Consider the following 20,815-nt stretch of genomic DNA (forward strand, 5'->3'; position numbering starts at 1 on the left):
TTGTCTCCCACAGAGTCAAAAATGTCACAGTAACCCTCACTGCTGGATCAGAGCAAAGGCCCATCTAACCCAGCATCTCATAGCAGCTAACCGGATGTTGGTGGGAAGTCTGCAGCCTGGACATGGTCACTAGGTACCACACACACAGGGAGAGGGAGATTCTCCTCCATGGTTACCAGGGAACCCACAAAGAGCATCATTTGAAACAGCCACAGATGTCTTGGGATTAGACATCGTCCATAGTTGTTCCCCCAGAGCCTACACAAGCCATCATTGCCTTAAAAAAAAAAATCTTATTATATGTACATAGGTTTTCACTTGGAGCCCCACTGTCTAGTAGAAAGGCAGGCTATAGAATCATCCAATCAATTAATTGTATCCACGTACAGGCTCAAATGTCCTTATTATACAATGCTGAATATAGCAATCTTGGCTTTCAAGAACATGTTTAGGGGGGGAAAAAACTTCTCATGTGGGGCCAAGAGGCTGTCAAAGATGTCCCTTGCATTGTCCTAGGATCATCCTGAGAGAATGGGCACCTGATATTTCTTTGCCATGCCATTTTGAAGCTGTCAGTTGAGGGATTTAGCAGCAAGACTTCCATTGCAGCCAGCAGGAGCCGAGCGGTTAAAAAGCCCTTGTGAGAAGCTTTAGAAGCAACTCACTAATGTCCCCATTTCTGTGTCCAAACAGAACGGTTATCTGTCAGCAAGGAGGCAGCGGGTGGCACATCAAAACTTGGCTCTCCTGGTTGACAGCAGCTTCCATTTGCACACAGCGGGATAATTAGGGTTCTCTCAAAGCTTGTTTGGAAGTGTTTTAATTCTTCTCTGAGTGGACATACAGATAGGCCTCCCAGAGCTGGCCAAGGCTCCTGACCCCACCGCAAAGCCTCAGTCCCCCTTTGCCTCACAGAGCTGCCTTCCAGTGACCAACTGATTTGTTCCTTTCTATTCCCGCCACTTGCCCTGTACTTTTCTACTCTTTCCCTTGAGAGACAGCCTCTTCTGCTGACCAGAGCATCAGGTCCTATTTGGGGGAGAAACAGACCAAACTGCAATTATGTCTGGGAAGGAAGGATCAACGGTGAAGGAGAAATGCTTGTTCAGTTTCTGTTAATTGATTCTCATGAAAACTTGCAGATTCTGGCTTCACACAATTAACTCAAGGCAGTGTCAATTTACTCTTGGCAGAAAGCCAAGGTCTGCTTGACCTAGAAACTACTCACTCCAATTGGTTAATGACCAGCACTCAACTCTGTTATCTAGGAATGCTAGTACGTTTGGGGTGTGGTGTGTTAGGAGTAGGAGTGCTGTGTAAGGTTGAGAGAGAGAGAGTGAAAGGATTTATTTTGTTTTGTTTTGTATGCAGAAACTCTGCTGGTTTCTTTTTCCTTTTAATAAATCCTGTAAATAGTTATTCTGAGTCTAGCTGACTAGTCATTTCCACCTCAACTAGCTTCTTCGCTGTGCAGGAAAACTCTGCTACGTTTGGGCTAAAGCCATTAGAGCTATGCCTGACACTTCAAAGTTCCAAGAGGTTATGGGTATTGTGCTGCCAGCCTGAGTTGTGGTGGTGTCAGCATCAACGGTGTTGGTTCCAGTAGTTCCGGAAGTTTTTGTTCCTGTTGGTGCAGCAGATGGACACTGGCTGGTTCCTGACTGTTGTTTGCTGGTGACGCAGTGGACACAAGGACAACAGCTGCAGCGTGTGAGTGCTGGGTTGCTGTGGTTCCTGTTCTCTCTCTCGGTGGTCGTGAGTAGCTGGTTCCGGGTTCCAGGGACATCGCTCTCAAGATGGCCTCTCAACCAGTTCAGATGGCTTTTGAGCGTCTGAATGACTCCAATTACTTGCTGTGGTCGGAACGCATGCAGGCAGTGCTGCAGAGGGATCGTCTCTGGCAAGTGGTGAGTAAGTTTCCTGCGAAGCCTGATGATGAAGACCTCGATAAAGACCAAAGAGCAAGGGCCACAATTGTTTTGGGGCTGGAAGATTCCCAGTTGCCGTATGTGAGGGGAATCAAGACAGCTAGGGGTGTGTGGCTAGCACTTAAAGAACTCCATGTGCGTGAGACAGCGGTTTCCAAGCTGTTCATTCGCAAGGCATTGTACAAGGCAACGTTGCAGCCTGGGGTTACAATGCAGGAACACCTACACAGTTTACAGTTAAAGTTTGCTGCGCTACAGGAAAGAGACTGTGCGTTAGACCAGCAGGAGAAGGTGGCTATTCTTTTGAGTTCTCTCCCGGGAAGCTGGGATAATTTAGTTTTGTCTCTAGAAGGCATACAGGAGCATGATTTATCAGTCAGTTACGTTACTGGGCGTTTGATTGAAGAATGGCAGAAGAGGCAAGAAAGGTCGTTTGCTGCAGAGGCTTCTACAGGCGGGCGGTTTGGAGGGAGTTCTCATGCCGTGCCAGAGGTGAAGCAAAAGCAGCGTACCGGTGAGGAGTCAGCGTTTGCTGTTAGGCGTTGTTTCCGATGTGGGTCTTCAGCGCATCTAAAACGACAATGTCCAGAGTTGGTCAAGTCTCAGTGGCCGGTGCAAGAGCAGAGACGAGATCAGCAGCAGCAGCAGCAGCAGCAGCAGCAGCGTAAAAAGAAATTCTTCAAACGAAAACAGTCGGCTCAGCTGGTGACCGCCGAGGTCAAGATTGCTGATGAGAAACAAACTGTCTGGGTGGTTGATTCGGGCGCGTCTCGGCACATCGTAAATTCAGATGAATTGTTTGTTTCCAAGAACTCAGCACAGCGCAGCCAGGTAGCCCTAGCAGACGGAAGTACTTCCGAAGTGATTTCGGGGGGTGCAGTTTTTGTTCCTTGTTTTCGTGAATGCCTGCAAAATGTACTTTGTGTGCCTTCATTAAGGAGCAATCTGATGTCTGTAGATTGTTTGCTAAAAGCTGGGTTTAAAGTGTATTTCGAAGGAGACAGTTGCATTATTAAGAAGGCTGGTGAGATTTTAGGCACTGCTAAGTCAGAGGGAGGCTTGTTTTGGCTTAAAGCAGGATCTCAAGTTGCAACAGTAATCAGTAAATCTCAGCCTGCAGTGAATAACAAAGCTATACATGACAACTGTGTGCACTTATTGCATAGGAAAATGGGGCATGCTGGCTGGAAAAGTGTACTAAAAATGTCTGAATTGGCTGATGGGGGTAATTTAAAGAGTTGTAACAAGTACCTTGATTGTAATGTCTGTAAAAAGGTTAAAACCCACAGAGTCTCTTACCCCAGAAGTGACAGAGTTAGTGAGTCACCGCTACAGCTGGTTCACATGGACGTAATTGGTCCATTTGCTGTAAGCAGGGGTGGATCGCGTTTTTCATTAACAATTGTGGATGACGCCACACGTTACTCTTGGGTTTTTCCCATGAAGAATAAGGGTGACGTGTTCACTAAGTTTAAAGGCTGGGTGGCATCTGTGGAAAGATTTCTGTCCATTAAACTCAGAAGGATTCAGACGGACAGAGGTGGCGAATTTATGTCAAATGCTTTTAGAGATTGGTTACAAAAGCGTGGCATTGGGCATAGAAAAACGAATGCTTTTTCCCCAGAGGAGAATGGCGTTGCAGAGCGAAAACACAGATCTTTACAAAATATGATGTTTGCCATGCTTGATGATGCTGATTTGCCCATGTCTTATTGGGGGGAGAGCATGCTCACCGCGTGTTATCTCCAAAATAGGCTCTTTCATCAAACAATAGGTACAACCCCGTACTTTAAATTGTTTCAGAAAAAACCCAAAATTGACCATTTGCATGTGTTTGGATCAAAAGCCTGGGTACTAATTCCAAAACAAATGAGAAAGAAGGGAGATCCTAAGACCAAACAGTTAGTGTTTGTGGGTTACCAGGAGCTGGGAAAAGGTTTCCGCTTTGCTGAAGGGACAAATGGCATTGTGATCTCCAGGAATGCCAGTTTTTGTGAACATAGTGGCTGGGAGAGACTACATGCCAATACTGAGGTTTGGTTTGAACCTTCCCAGGAGTTTCATGACTCTGAAGGTAAACATAGAGAATCAGAGTCTGAGGGGGAGGAAAGTTCAGATAAGAGCTCTCAAGAAAGTGGAATTAGCCAGAGACCAGTTGCTACGCAACAAAAGAGAGGTCGTAGTTCTGAGGAGGAAAGTGGGTCAGAAGAAAAATTTTCTCCCAGAAGATCTAAAAGACAAAACAAAGGAGTGCCTCCGGTGCGTTTTTCTCCAGATACTGCAAACGTGTTTAGTGTAATTGCAGAGCCCAAGAGTTTTCAGGAGGTGTTAAAGTTACCAAAAGAGGAGGCAGAGCTCTGGAAACAGGCAGTGATCAAGAGTTTTGTCTGATTTATGTAGATGATGTATTGTATGCTTGTAAAACAGATGAACAAACTAAAAGGTTTGCCAAGCAATTGTCCAGCAAGTTCAAAATGAAGGACTTAGGCCCGGTTAGGACATATCTAGGGTTGGAAGTGTGCTGGGCCCAAGATGGCAGCTGCCTAATTAGTCAGCAGAACAAAGTTAAACAACTACTGACTACATACAGGATGCAGGATTGCAAAGGGGCAGTGGTGCCTATGGATCCAGGTTTCATAAAAACACTTCATATAGATGAGAGTCCTGAATTTGAACATCCTGATATATATCATTCTGCAATTGGAAGTTTATTGTATCTAGCACAGTGGTCCAGACCTGATATTAGCTATGCAGTAGGCATATTGAGTAGATTGGTCTCAAAACCCACACTAAATGCCTGGAAAGGGGTAAAACAAGTTCTGAGATACCTCAAACAGACAATTGGCTATATGTTACAATTAAATTCTTCAGAGGATGAAATGTTGAGTTGCTTCTGTGATAGTGACTGGGGAAATTTGCCAGATAGAAAATCTGTCACAGGACTAGTCATAATGGTCGGTGGAGCTTTAATCAGCTGGCGGTCACGCAAGCAAGACGTTGTAAGTGTGTCATCAACAGAATCTGAGTACGCCGCATTGAGTGAATTGTGCAACGAGGTGATTTATTTCAAGCATTTGTTAGCAGATTTAAATGTAAATTGTGGAGAACCAGTACGAGTTTACATTGATAATCAGGCTTGTATAACCTTAAGTAAAACAGAGGGTTTCAAATCACGTTCCAAACATATCTCTGTAAAATACCAAAATGTACGTTGCTGTGTACAAGACAATATAATCACATGTACTTATGTACCAAGTGAGGAAAATGTAGCAGATGTATTAACTAAACCATTGGCAAAGATAAAGAACAAGCAAATGTGCAAGGGTTTAGGTTTGCTGGAAAAACAATCTCCTACATAGGTGTTATTTGATGTTAATTGTCCAGCAGAATCTGTGAGGGGGTGTTCAGTTTCTGTTAATTGATTCTCATGAAAACTTGCAGATTCTGGCTTCACACAATTAACTCAAGGCAGTGTCAATTTACTCTTGGCAGAAAGCCAAGGTCTGCTTGACCTAGAAACTACTCACTCCAATTGGTTAATGACCAGCACTCAACTCTGTTATCTAGGAATGCTAGTACGTTTGGGGTGTGGTGTGTTAGGAGTAGGAGTGCTGTGTAAGGTTGAGAGAGAGAGAGTGAAAGGATTTATTTTGTTTTGTTTTGTATGCAGAAACTCTGCTGGTTTCTTTTTCCTTTTAATAAATCCTGTAAATAGTTATTCTGAGTCTAGCTGACTAGTCATTTCCACCTCAACTAGCTTCTTCGCTGTGCAGGAAAACTCTGCTACGTTTGGGCTAAAGCCATTAGAGCTATGCCTGACACTTCAAAGTTCCAAGAATGCTGACAGATCTTATGCAATTTTTGTAGGTAACTGTGTTCACATCTGTGTGATGCTTTGAGTACAAAGTGGCTGGGGAAACCCAGTGGGATGGGCGGGGTATAAATAATTTAAAAATTATTATTACAAGGCTTCTCAGCCCTTTCCCAGCCCTTAAACATACAACTTACCTTTTCCGATCAATCCCTCAGGAATCCTCTCCGCTTTCTGTTCCATTTGCCGCAATCACATTATTCATATTTTCATTGTATTTTTGTTGCTGCTTTGATTTGGGGCATCACATGGCAGGACAGAGTCTCAAACAAAGATGTGCTCTTCCAAGCCCACAATCTCAGCATGTCTGCACTCCTGTCTCAGTGATGTCTACGCTGGCTTGGTCAGGTGCACAGAATGGAAGATGTGCTTTAAGGGGAGGTAGCTTTAGGCACCAGGCCTGTTGGCAGCTGAGAATAACTTTTTTTCTTTAATGCCTTCATTGGCATTCAGTGTTGGTGCATAAGTCCTTAAAATAGTAGCCTGATGGTTTTTGGTAAGTTTTATTTGAAAGGTTGAAAGTTGCTCATTAATGCCGGTAGGGACTTCTGACAAGAGCTTCACAAGATTATTTTTGATAGGAAAGCCTAACTCCATGTATTCAACATTCTTGTTCAAGTAGACCTTTCCAGAAGAATGTGTAGCCTTCAGTTGTCCCTCTCCTGCTCTTTGTTTCTTGAAGTGCTGCAATATCGATGTTAAAACGTTGCAACTCTCTTGCAATGATGGCAGTCCTGCGTTCAGGACACTCATTATCTTTGTTATATTGTTCTGTGTATTCCATGTTCCAAACGTCAATTTTTACGACCGCTGGGTGGTGACCCCACTGAGTGCAGTAATCCAGTCAGGGAAAAAGTGAGGCAGGCTATCTTCAGGGCACCTTTTCTAGCCCCTCCCCCTTTTCGGGGTAAGCAGAGTGGATCCTAAATAGGGCTGCTCAGTCCTGGATACAGCTGCCGAGCTACTCAACTGCCTCATTCCTTGAGTCAGAACAAATGAGTCTGTATCCACTGCCCACATGCCAGTTCATGACTAGCAGCTTCCAGATTTCACAGTCCTTTCCCCATTACCATGGGGCTTTGGGTTTGGGATGGGTTTTTGGAAAATGCCTGTGCATGAATTTGTTTTATTTGCGTATTTCTTTAGATCAGTGCATGCTGACCAACACATCGTCTTTGCAGTAAGGCTCTATTCTGATGGCACAAGTGTCACAGTGACTGGTAGATTATTATCTGCTGCAGCCTTCATCCGCCTTCACAGCCATTGTAACATACCACTTGTTATCTTCTGCCTGTGCTGCCATTGAGAATTTCTTGGATCATTCTCTGTCTAGCTCCTCCCCCTTGACCTTACCGCCTTGGGTGACCCTACTGGGAGTACGAGACTCCCGACAGCTTCGCTCACAAGGATCATAGGAAGGTGCAAGCCCACTCATCACAACAAGGTGATGATCCAGCAAATGATCCAGATGCATGCAAATTCCGAAGAGAGATTTTTGCTTAACTGAGCTTCAAGTCAGTGGATAAGATTGGATTATTGCAAGGCGCAGAACAATGAGAAAAGCTCTCGGATGTCGGGGGAATTAATTGATACACAATACAATTAAGAAAACGGGCCAAGCGAAAGTGTGGATGAGCACTCAGTGGAGAATAAAGCATTCAGGATATGCTCAAATCCCAACTTTACTTCTGATCTTCCAGGACTGTGTTATGGCTCAAAATTAAAGCCTCATTATACTATTCATCTACTGACTACAGTTCTACATGACTCTTTCATCACATGCTCACACAAGGTAAGAAAAATGGCTCTCCTTAGTTATGTGTTCCCTTTCCCCTTGCCAGAAGTTCAATCAAAGCAAAAGCTCTAGCTAAAGACAGACTTGGAAGTCAGCTCCTGGAGTGACCTTGAACTTCTTGACTCTTCTCATTAAGCAGCTTGGCTCAGAAAGGGCAGACTGACTGAAGCCAGCACAGTGCCCCTTCGTACAATATCCAATTACAGCCGCTTCTCTTTCAGTCTTGCAAACTACTAGATAGCGAGGGGCGGAAGGGTGCCACTCAAAAGCTAAATTTGGCACCTAGGCAGAGACATTATGATCTCCCCGCTGTCTGATTCTTCCTTAGACACATGACATAATGAAGTGGCAAGGTCTGAAATGTCTGACTTGAGTTTCTACCAATTACAGCAGGCTTCCTCTGACATACAGACCCTCGCTGCGGGTGTGACGGTATGATAAACTTGAAACAACCATCTGCATGAAGTCTGAGCCTAGGCATGCACCCCATAATACACTCCATCTGCATGTCAACCTCAGATTAGTTGACCTGCAGAGGTCAAAGTCTGAATTGCTGTCACTGGGTTAAGATATAAAGCCTGTCTGCACCAGGTATTCTGCTCATATTTGTATCTCAATGTGCTGCATGCAGCTTCTATGCTTCCGCCACAGGATTTTTTTTCTTGTATGAAATTCAGCATCTTCTGAAGCATGTAGTAACCTTAATGTGATGTCCCTTAGGTTAGGGTGGCATAACACTATTTCTTGCACTGTCCCCACATCCCAATCATTGCCCCAGCTCCTTCTCTGCTAACTCTCCAGTTCTTCTCTATAACTATTTCACCATGCAAGTTATCAAGACTTTGAACAGACCTTGTAGAACATGTTGAAGTATGAAGAGCGAAATCACAGCTAAGAAGCTCAAATCATACACACGACTGACACTCTTCTTTGGAATATACAGACTTTAACATTCAAAAACTTGCAAGTTACACTAGGGTAAAGTGTGTATTTAAATGTGTAGCTCAATAAAGCCATAAACAGAAAAGGTTGTGGGTGAGATGTTTTATTGACTCCTTTTTCACTCTGAAGGGACAGCTAAAAAACAGTTGGTCATCCTACCTCAACAGGACGCAGCCTCAGAAAACATATTTGGCACAAATCTAGGGTGATCTATTAGCCTAATTCAGTTCAGGTTCTCTCTTTCAAATCATACAGACTCTGCACACACAGTTAAATGCACCTCAGAAATGCCCTTCTTGACAAATTCTTACAAGAAACAAGGGTAAGCTAGTTTTGAAACTCACTGGCGGAAATGGTAACAAAGAGAAGAAATCAGATATCCCTGACCGATTTTTTGGTGAATATAATATGCCACACCTTCAGCAGGAGGTTCCCAGATAGCTTACAAACACAGGAGAAAAATATAAGACCATAAAAAAATCAATAAAAAGCAGAGGTAGATCAGCAAACTCAAGAGGCTTTGAAGCAGCTACAATATATAAAAAGATGAGGAGAATTTTTAAGTGCTGGTAACTCGCCAAACCAGGCCCTGAGGCAACAACTCCAGAGATTATAGTGATCAGAATATAGGGGTGTGAATTTAGACCTGTATTTGGCTATACTTGTATGCCAGTATTACGAATGTGTATGTGATGAAGGCGTCGTCTTCTATTTGTCCCTGTGTCAGTTTCAGTTTATTGGTTAACTTTTCTAGTAAGGCTGTTTCCTATACTGTCTGATACCACTGGTCCATGTTTACTCCTGACAGCTCTCTCCAGTGCCTGGCTATGATGTTTCTGGATGCTGAGAGTAGGTGGGTTATGAGCTCTTTATAATGTGAACGGACATTGTTATCTTGGAAGATGTTGAGTAGGGCCAGTTCTGTGGTTACTTCTAATACCTCCTTACTTATTTTGTGTATTTCTTATATGACTGATGTCCAGAAAAGTTGGATTTGGGGACATTCCCACATGTGGAGGTACGTGCCTGTGGAGGGGCAGCCTCTCCAGCATTTTGGTGAGGCTCCTGGGTGTATCAACGATAGTTTCCTTGGTGTTAGGTACCATCTTATCCACTTCTGCCTTTCTAGCTTTCAACTGCTCATTCACCTCTTCCCCCCTCACTGCCGCCTTCTACCTCCAGTTTCCCCTCCCCAGCACGAAGAAGCAAGCGCCTGAACAATGTTTTCTTTGAAAGTGAGCCCTGCTCACACGAGACCAGAGAAAGTCAGGCCTGTCCGCACACAAGTGTCATTGCCTTCTAAGCCTTCAGTTCCCATTTTGCCTACAAAGATGCTTGCACAGGTCACCCAAGTTCAGCATTAGATGGAGTGACTGAAAAGAACACCATCTGCCTACTCTCAAAATGGCTTCAAAGTTTCTGTGTATGCCAGATACGACCAAACCCTAGTCAACAGGGTTGCAATTATATGTTTTCCACAACAGGGAAACGTTGAAGTCAGTATCTCTCTCTCAAAAGAAAGCATTCTTCAGAAAGCAGCAGAGCTGCTTTTCTCACTGGTAAAAATGCTTCTGCAATTCCCTGCTGTGAAATATTTGCTAGCAGCGGTGCTCTGTCACTACAGAAGATAGGCCGTACTGTATACTGTATATTGCAAAGGAGATCTTGTTATTTTGGTATATTTTGTATTCTGTCATTCTCCTTGAATGGTGATTTAGCCTTCCTCCTAAATGTTAGGCTGGGAGATAGCGGCTTTCCCAAAGCCATGCTGTGAGCCTCTTATCGGAACACGGATTTGAAACAAGTTTTCCAGATCTGAAGCCACATCTAGGCCACTCAGCACACTGCAGCACAAGTTGTTGATGAAATGCAGCCCTCTCAAGTGAAATCTCCACTTTGATATGAATTCCAGAAGAAAGGTGACTAGGGAACTATGACTCTAGGCACTGATCAGAGCCTTGCCATTCCTTTCTACATTCTACAGCGACTCCACTCCTTAAGCTGAAGCACATTAAAAAAATGCCTTGCTGGATCCATCCAAAAAGTTTATGGCTTTGGAAGATCACAAGAAGAACTCAGAGGTGGCCAACTTCTCCTGTGGTTTGCCCCAGCATCTGGTACTCATAGGTAGAAGGCCTCATAACCTTATATTTCAAATTATCTGTTAATTCATTGTTGAGAACTCACTGCTTGATAAGATACTGGAAAAACCATGATCAGGAAGGACTCTGCTTCTCTCATCAGGACTGTACGTTTGTCTACAAAGGCTATTTAGTTCCTCTTGAAGCTACATGGTAGAGAGTAATTAGTTACACATGAGGGAAAGGCTAGTGTACGGCTTAGAGGCCTAGCTGGGAGGATGCTATATTCACTTGACCAGAGCAGTGAGGCGTCAAAATTCTTGCAAACTGAGGCCAACAGAAATTATTGTACTCCAAATAGGTCACTTAATTCTAAGAGTCCATTAACTCCTGCTTAACCATTGATGAAGAGGGCCGTATAGATAGAACGGTGGAGTTTGCCTGAATACTAACTAATAGATTAATTCATTTATGACCCAAGCCATTACAGTAAAGGGAAAATGAAATCTTTTTTTAATGGAGCTGTAAAAGTATTATAGGCACAGCAGATGAAAGGAGTCTCTGTAATAAAATGGGCATTTTGCTAGCAACCAGTGACCTGATTTCTCCATTAAGTCTAACATTAGTTATTACAGAATGACAAGTGTTGGAGCCAAGTCCTGTAGGTTCCTCAAGCTCCAGCTGGCAGAGCAATTAGGTACTTGCTGACCTTTCAGAACCTCCCTGCTTGAATTCTCCTCCTGCCAGTTTCACCTATAGGCATCCCAACAGCCTCTCGCACAGAAAATGAAGCACACATGATGTATTAAAATAGCTCCTTTTTTAAACCTTATTTGTTGCTTTTTGGACTGAAGTGCCTGAAAGAAAGTTACAAGATAAAAAAAAAGAAAATAATAGGAAACATTTAAGGTACAGTGGAACCTCGGTTGTCGAACGTTTCGGAAGTCGAACGTTTCAGCTTTCGAACGCCAACAACCCAAAAGTGAATGCTTCCGTTTTTGAACATGCCTTGGAAGTTGAACGGCTTCCAGGGTGCGTTTCTCCATTTTTTCAATGGATTTTGCCAACCAGCAATTGCGCCTCAGTTGTCGAACGTTTTGGAAGTCGTAGGGTCTTCCAGAACCAATTACGTTCAACAACTGAGATTCCACTGTATACACACACACACACACACACACACACCAGAAATAAAACAAGGCCTAAAGTGCTAATCCAAATTGTATCTCTCTCTCTCTCTCTCTCTCTCTCTCTCTCTCTGTGTGTGTGTGTGTGTTTGGAGCAAATCCTCTCCATCTCACTTAAAAGGATGAGCACAACAAGAGGCTGCATATGACTAGATACCCTCCAAATTTTATTTATCAAACTTCTGGATAAATAAAAACGTTTTTACCTGTCACCTAAAAGCAATTGATGGCACCAGACGTTCTTCAGTGGAGAGAATGTTCCACAGATTGGGAGCTGAAAAGGCCAGATTTTTTTGTCATCACCTCTCACACCTCCCAGAGAGAGCACATGGAGAGGGGTCCGTGCAGTCATACTAAGATTGGTGATGCTCGGGTTGTCTTACCCCAGTCAGCTACTGAAATCTGAGCTGCAGTTTCCAACCATCTTCAGAAATTTATTGAGGTAATCTAACCTGGAGGTTTTCTGTCATCCACAACTGTACTTTACACTGTTCTGTTTGTGCAAAGTCATGCTTATGTATTTACCACACATATCAGGGTAGTTGGATGGTCTGTGTGGACTTTTGAGAGAGCTACTGCATTGTATGTGTAATTCTTCAGTAAGCCAGATATCTGTATTGTCTGGAAGTAAGGAGAATTTCCCCAAATAGTATGTGCGGCAAAATGTACCCACTCATGAACCAAAATATTACATGTACACTCTGTAATGCTGCTACACTACACAAATGTCTATAACATACCCTCCAACATTTCTCTGGTGAAAACAGGGACATCCCATTCCATAATAATAACTCTACTATTTATACCCCACACATCATACTGGGTTGCCCCAGACACTCTGGGCAGCTTCCAACATATGTAAAAACATAATAAAACATTAAACATTAAAATAACTTCCCTATAAAGGATTGCCTTCAGATGGCTCAGGGTCAGATAACTCCATACCCTCCAACGAAAATAGGGATGCGCAAAGGAAAAGTGAAACATTCCAGGATCACATCAGAAATAGGGACGGCTTCTCTAAATCCCTGGAAAATAGGGACACTTGGGCCAAAAGTTCCTGTTTCAATTAATTGATAGTGTAGTAGTGCATATTGAAGGGAAACAAGTGCTACTATCCATAGCAAGTACAAAAAAAAATCCCCATTTTTTTATGAAGGTGAAACTGTATGACTAACTTTAAGCCAGGCAGGCCTGCCTTTAGTTTAAAAAGGGGGGTGTTGAAGGGAAATATTATTTGGTTTTCCACACATGGTTAGTGGACTCCCCCTTCCCCCAAAGGCAGATGAGATCAACTGTGAAATGTCATACACTGTGGAAAAACAACTTGGTTGGTATTCAACCAAGTTTTATCCAGAGCAGTCTTATTGAAATTAACGGAAATTAGTCATTGATTTATTTTTGTTTGTTTGTTTTGTTTTGTTTATACTTTTCAAGTATATACATTTCATTAGTTTTATAATCAATTTAACATTTCAAAGTTTGACTTCACCCTCTTTCTGCGGTTCCTTAAATTTATTTTTTAATATCTGCAGGTTTTTTAGTAACTGCAGCTTATTATAATAAACCTGCTAATATTTTTATCTGTTTGCAATTTATCTGTAAATATTCAATAAACCATTTCCATTCTTTTATAAATGGTTTGTTATCGTGATTTCTTATTCTTCTGGTAAGTTTCACCATTTCTTCATATTCCATAAGTTTTTGTATCCATTCTTCCTTTACTGGGACTTCTGCTTCTTTCCACTTTTGGGCAAGTAGCTTAATTGCTGCTGTAGTAACATACATAAATAAATTTCTATACAATTTAGGTAGTTCTGTCCCTATAAGTCCTAAAGAAAAGCTTCTGGTTGTTGTTTTTTACAAAAGTTATTTTGAACCTTCTTTTCAATTCACTGTATAGCATTTCATTGTATATCATTAACTGAAATCAATAAACATGTATAATGAACAGGATATACAGTATTTTTCCATGTATAAGACACCCCCATGTATAAGACGACCCCTATTTTTTAAAACCCAAAATTAAGAAAATGCACTATGTGCTATCCGTGTATAAGACGACCCCTTATTTTAAACTTCAAAAATTTAGGAAAAAATATAGTCTTATACACGGACAAATACGGTACATGTTCACTAATTTCAAGAGGTCTGCACTGAGTAAAACTTCACTGAATATCAGGTAGTGGGGCAAACATCAAGAAAGAAGTGTTTTTTGTACCTTGTTTGTGAGTTGTTTGGAGACAACTGCTGGACCTCTGTTGGCTAGCAAAACAACGCTATGCATGTTTACACAACAGTAAGTATTCAGTGGGGCTTACTCCATTGTATAGGCCATAGGGGATTGCACTATGCTGCAGGAAATGTTTGGACTGTCATCAACCACACTTTGATTTCTGGATAGTTCTGGTTGACATAATCAGGATCCCACGGTTAAGGGATACACAAGCTTCCTGACCTCAGAACCCAACCCAGGCCATCAACATTTTTTCCACCAATTACCAGTAAGAATATTTTCTCCTGTAAGGGGTGAGCATCTATTGCAGCATTGCCTGGCAACCACAACAGAGAGCCCCTGTGTTCCAGCTGGGTGGAGTTTAATTCTCCAAAGGTGTTGATGAGATTATTCACATTTTATTGAAGTAGATTAAAGGCAACCCATGGAGATGAGATCCTTTTATCAAAGCTGCAGAGCTGCGGAGATGAGAAAAGTAACTGAAAATAAATTCTGACAATGTTTGTTCTGTTTGTCTAAGAAATAAACCCAAACCCCCAAAGCACAGAAAAATTAATTATTACCGTACCTTTGATGGAAAGAAGACCGATGCTGGGGGCTTCCGACGGCAAGCAAACACCTCCGAGGAGCAGGAACATTGATGAAAAACGATTTCCATGGTTTCACTGGTAAGAGGTTAATTCAATGTCAATTTATCTAATGCTGATGAAAGGCTGGTGTCAACCAGAGTTATGATGATAAAAAGCTCAACAATACTTACAATACCCCAGGGTCACCATGCAAAGGGGTAATTTACAGGCATCCAACAAGTCACAAGATATAATCAGACTTCTGAAATGTGAGTCTGGGGGAGGGACAATGGCACAAGCAAGAGCTGGTGAGAACAGGAGTTGGGGTATGTAACTGATCTCAAGTTAGCTTTCTAAAAATGGAGCTGAATAGGCGCTCAAAAGCCATTCTGTGGCAGTCAAGCAGTGATTGTGATGGTGCTTACTAGCCTGGCTCTATGATGGGTGGTATGTATGTGAAATCCTACGTACTAGAAACACAGGAAACTACCTTACACCGAGTCAGACCATTGGTTGGTTTAGCTCAGGATTGCCTACAGCAGACTTCCACACCTTGGGCCTAACCAGATGTTTTGGATTACAACTCCCATTATCCCCAGTTAGCATTGTGCATATTTAGGAATTATATAGGAGTTGCAATTGAAAAGGAGAGCAACAAGCTGAATACTGGCAGACAGTGGTTCTCCAGGGTTTCAGAACTGGCTTTTCCCCAGCCCTTCTGGAGACAGGTGCCAGGGATTAAATCTGGGACCTACTGCATACAAAGCATGTGTACTACAACAAAGCCTACAGAGTCTGTCCAAATGGATCCTCCTTTGTGACCCCTGTTGGTGAGCTAGTGTTGACCATCAGCGGAAAAGTAACTAGTGGCAGAGGAGGCTCACTAAACTCCTTTCCAGCCTTTCCAGTACTGGAAATGGTGCTCTTCGGGCATGCTTTTGTTGAACCTTCTCCAACTTGGCACCCCCACCAGATGTTTTGGACTAAAACTCCTGAACCATATGTTCAACAGTATGCCATGCTGCTTGGGACTGTCCTGAGAAATAGTCTCTGATATGATTTGGAGAAAATTAAGCCTAACCCCGAAGGGACGTGGGTGGCGGTGTGGTCTAAACCACAGAGCCTAGGGCTTGCCGATCAGAAGGTCGGCGGTTCAAATCCCCGCGACAGGGTGAGCTCCTGTTGCTCGGTCCCTGCTCCTGCCAACCTAGCAGTTCAAAAGCACATCAAAGTGCAAGTAGATAAATAGGTACCGCTCCGGCAGGAAGGTAAACGGTGTTTCCGTGCGCTGCTCTGGTTCGCCAGAAGCGGTTTAGTCATGCTGGCCACATGGCCCGGAAGCTGTACGCCAGCTCCCTCGGCTAATAAAGCGAGATGAGCGCCGCAACCCCAGAGTTGGCCACGACTGGACCTAATGGTCAGGGGTCCCTTTACCCTTTACCTTTAAGCCTAACCCCGGCTAATGCTTCATTGCATGAGGGGTGGTCCCTGTTGTTTTGAAAGATGCAGTGGTGTGGTTGTTCCCAAAGAAATTAGCTCTGGACCTTTTAGACTGAAGCAACTATCAATCCCTATCAAATATACCCCTTTGAGGAAAGGAGAGGGTTGTGGTAGGGCCACTACAAGCATTCTTGGATGGCAGAGATTATTTAGATCCAAATCTAAATGGTATCCAAATATTTGCAGAGACTGGGACAGAAGGAGTGTGACTTTGCTCCGGTTTCTTATCTCCTGTTGACTTTTGATACCATCAGCAATGGTATCCTCCTGGACTGGCTCTGTTTAAAAAAGGCAGCCTAGTTCTTGTTGAATGGTATGCAAGTAGCACTTGCCTTATGAATCTCTTCCTCACTGGTTCCATGTCGAAATCCATTTCTCACGCCCTCCATGGAGAAATCCATCTTTCCAGGAAAAAAACCCAGCTGCATTTTTTCCTGCAGGTCAGCTCAGCAGGCTGATGCAGTAATCTTCAAGCTCCACAGGAAAGAGCAGAAGTTATGACGAGCGCCAGAGGCAGAAGCAAACATTTGGTCATATTCAGCCTTGCATATATCAGAAAACTGCCAGACATTCATGCAACGCTAAGAACACTGCCCTAGTTTGGGGAGAGAAGAGGCTATTTGGAATGTGGAATAAAGAGGATTGATTTTTCTCTCTCAAGACTGTCAGCACTTTCCTAAAGAAGCGCAACGTCGGGTAGCTTCAGATGGAAGCACTTTAAAAGGTATTTATCAAAATGTATTATACAGGGTGGAATTATTGACTGAATTCTGTTCTGTGCGAAATGTAAACAAACAAAGCAAACCAAAAGAGAAACTTACATAGTTTATGGCCTCAAAGACTGGTGGTGCAATTATCTCATTCAGCCCAAAGCACAATAAAACACTGCTTTCAACAGGTAAGAGCTCTTAAGATGCTTCCAGGCATCAAAATTTGGAATGATACTTGTAGCCTTTATGTTCTAGCAGAGGATGGAGTTGCTGACGACTGCAATTCTATTGATTAACATGTAGAGAGGGTTAGGCAAAATTTACTGTGCTTAAACAGCAAAAATCCTTTAGAAATTACATATATGTGAAAGTTTTCTACATTCGCTAACCAGTGAAAAAGTCCACGTCATACAATTTATATGCTATGGTAAGCACACCTTTGATTAATTTAAAAATACAAATCTGCCTGGGGGAATAGGTCCCTCTGGTCCAGAAGCCCCACCCCGAATCAGAAAGTTTATTTGGTTCCCGATTCATACATTATGGGTTGGCTGCAGATCAGTGGTTCCCAACCTATTTTTGGCCATGTCCCACCTAAGCATCTCTAAAATCCCAATTCTGCCCCCAACCCCGACATAAAATTCTTATTATTCCAAAAGTGAACTCCTATTCACATGGAGGAAGCCTAAAAGGCCACTCACTGTTAATAACTCATTCTCAAATTGCCCCCCTGTGGGGCGTAGGCCCCACATTGGGAACCACAGATCTAGATGTACAGAGTAATCGTATGCATATCTACCCAAACAAACAAACAAACAAACAAGGAGCTTTGCAGAAGGTTCCTTGCTTCTAAGGTCATCCTCTACAAGTTGGAGAGTGACAAAAATGAGCTACCATGTTCATCTCTACACACCCAAATGTGGAGTTAACCTTTACGTGTAACTGTAGCCATCTTCAGGCACTGCTACGAAGTCAACTTTATTTCGGTGAAAACTAAGTTGAGACATGACTATCTTTCCCCACTGGTTTAAGTAGGATCTATATGCTATGTATTATTATTTTTTTGTATTTTACTTTTGTTGTAAGTTGCTTTCAGACTTCCTCGACTGGGGAAAGTGATGAATAAATTAAGTCTGGATTCAACTCCATAGGCTGGATCCAGCTAACCCACTGTGCTAGCCGAAGCCAGTACAAAGTCTCCTGCTAGCGCAATGGGACTCCCCCCCTTCTTGTCCCACATCTGCTCTGAAGGGTGGGGAAGAGAGCGGAGAGCACTCCCTTTGGCAAGTAGAAATGCTTGTGCTTATCATCTTAGCACAACTTATCCCCCCATGACCCTACCCTTATTTGTACAACACCTTCATACAAGTTCCTTAAAACTAAAGGGACCCCTGACCATTAGGTCCAGTCGTGGCCGACTCTGGGGTTGTGGCGCTCATCTCGCTTTATTGGCCAAGGGAGCCGGCGTACAGCTTCCGGGTCATGTGGCCAGCATGACTAAACCGCTTCTGGCGAACCAGAGCAGCGCACGGAAACACCGTTTACCTTCCTGCCGGAGTGGTACCTATTTATCTACTTGCACTTTGATGTGCTTTTGAACTGCTAGGTTGGCAGGAGCAGGGACCGAGCAACGGGAGCTCACCCCGTCGCGGGGATTTGAACCGCCGACCTTCTGATCGGCAAGTCCTAGTCTCTGTAAAACAGGGAAATTGTGCAATTCAGTGGTAATGTATATGCTTTTTGCAGAAAGAAATATGTTCAATCTGCCGCTTCTCTGGGGACTGGGAAAGAGCAACTTGGTTGTAGAACATACAGGGGGGTGGGGTAGAAGAAGCTGGGCCCAAAGTTTGCAATTTATAGCAGTCTTATATTGGACTGCAGAAGGATTTATGAAGATTTTACTGGATTGGCATCTATTCAAAGTGAGGAGAAACCCTCCCAGCCCCGCAGTATTCAACCCTCTCCCCATGTCTTTTCTTCCCATAGCTATGAATTATAAATGCAACCAGCTGGAAATATGAGGCCTATGAATGATATACATTAATAAACATTCTGGTTCTAATTACAAACATACTTTACCTGGGTTATCAATCACTCTCTGTTTCCCTCCTCCCACCAGAGTAATGACAGTTTCTTTCAGCTGAAGAGTTGTGGCTGAGCTAATTTGCTGCTGCTCACTGTCAAATAGATTGTGAGTGGCGGGGGGGGGGGGAGAGAAAAATCAGAATACAGTTACGTGTTTAATTTGTGATCCTCCCAACAGTGAGAACAGGAGACGTGAGGGGTAGACTGCAGCAACCGCATTTGTCAAGGACCCAGTCATTGCACAAAGAAACTGTTTTTAACGCAGGCAGGAGTTTCACACACCTTTTTAGAATTCACTTTCCCCCCATTAGCTTGCATCACAGTGCCCTCTGCTGCACAACAGCCAAAGCAAAGCATTTCTCTTTTTCCCATAATCTTTGATTTAAAACAACAAGTGGGGAAGACAGAAAGAACAGGCCTGCCCACTGGCACTACGAAAGCAGTTATACAATTTCTGGGAGGTGCCGAAACTCATGTGGCAATTTTACTCTGCTCCTTGTCATGCCCAGGTTCTCTGTGTGTGAAATAGAAACTAGATTGTGCTTCCTATGGTAACTGTTCAGATTTTCCTCTCAGGGGCTATTCCACACAAATTGCAAAAACTGAGTACAGTGGTACCTCAGGTTACATACGCTACAGGTAACAGACTCCGCTAACCCAGAAATAGTGCTTCAGGTTAAGAACTTTGCTTCAGGATGAGAACAGAAATCGTGCTCTGGCAGCGCGGCGGCAGCAGGAGGCCCCATTAGCTAAAGTGGTGCTTCAGGTTAAGAACGGACCTCCGGAACGAATTACTGGTAAGTACTTAACCTGAGGTACCACTGTAGTAAGATCACCTTGTGAGGACTACCTAGTCAAAAAATGTATGCTATTCAGAAGCACCGGCACTGGAGACCATCGCAGTGCTGTGAAAAAGAAAGGCCACATTAACAAAAACAGCATGGTGAAACATCATCCCCTTCTAAATCATCTATTACCTTCTCTTGCCTCACACTCCCTTTTCCACTCTTGATTTGGAGAAAAGCAGATGCTTCCTGGCTTGAGGCACATCTGACAACAGCACAGCCTGCTCTTTCCAGTTTAAATAGTAGTAGTAATTGGAACTGAATTGAACTAAGTTACTTGGCTTGGCCAGAGGGACTAAATACTAGGCGCTTTGATTAAAGACTGGGTGAAGGAGGAACAGCTTCCTCTTGAACTGAGATGGATTGAGTGCCAGGGGGTGATGCCTGGTTTGATGATTTAGTTGGACTCAGGCTGCCATAGTAGATCTTTCTCTTTCTCTTTCTTCCTCTCCTGCAATCAATTTGTAACATTCGAATAAGGGTAACTAACGTGGTGCCTTTCCAGATGTTGTTGTACTACAGTTCCCATTAGCCCCTGCCATTATGGTCAATGGTCATGCATCATGGGAGTTGTACCACGTGGGCTATGGCTGCATTAGAGATCAGACTTCTTAGGGCTAGCTCAGAAACGGCATGGGCCCACTTGCTTTGTGAAGACACAAGCAGGAAACAGGAAGCAAGCAGCCATCTTCCTCAGAGCTCTACTATTTGTGGAAAGAGAGTTGGTACTTTGCCTCTTGTTTGTTGCACAAATCTTAGCCTTGACTTCAATCCTTACCTCTAGGCGATTTAGTATACAGTAAGCCCATAACTTACATGCACTTAACTTGTGTTTATTTAGCTTTATGTCCCTGACCTGTTTCTTTTTCTTTTACAATTAAAAAGTAGACGGATGTCGAGGAAATAGACTTTGGCAATCCCAACTGCCATTGCACCCCATTTGTTTTGACTATATGGGATTTTGGCTTAAGGAGCAATCCATGGAACGTAACCCCCACATAAACTGAGGGCTTACTGCAATCCATTATGGGCTGGGGTAGACCAGTTCCTCTCAAGCTGCCTCTTCCAT

General features: G+C 43.3%; 1 long non-coding RNA gene across 1 annotated transcript; it reads left to right on the forward strand.

The window, feature by feature from the left end:
- The first annotated feature begins 7,030 nt into the window (after nucleotides 1–7,030).
- Nucleotides 7,031–16,793, forward strand: LOC309341633. Its single transcript, XR_014156469.1, has 3 exons — nucleotides 7,031–7,591; nucleotides 14,558–14,705; nucleotides 16,547–16,793. It is a non-coding gene; the product is annotated as an uncharacterized lncRNA (long non-coding RNA).
- Nucleotides 16,794–20,815: the final 4,022 nt, after the last annotated feature.

The sequence above is a fragment of the Podarcis erhardii genome, assembly GCF_964252035.2.
Source record: "Podarcis erhardii genome assembly, chromosome: 5".
NCBI lineage: Eukaryota > Metazoa > Chordata > Lepidosauria > Squamata > Lacertidae > Podarcis > Podarcis erhardii.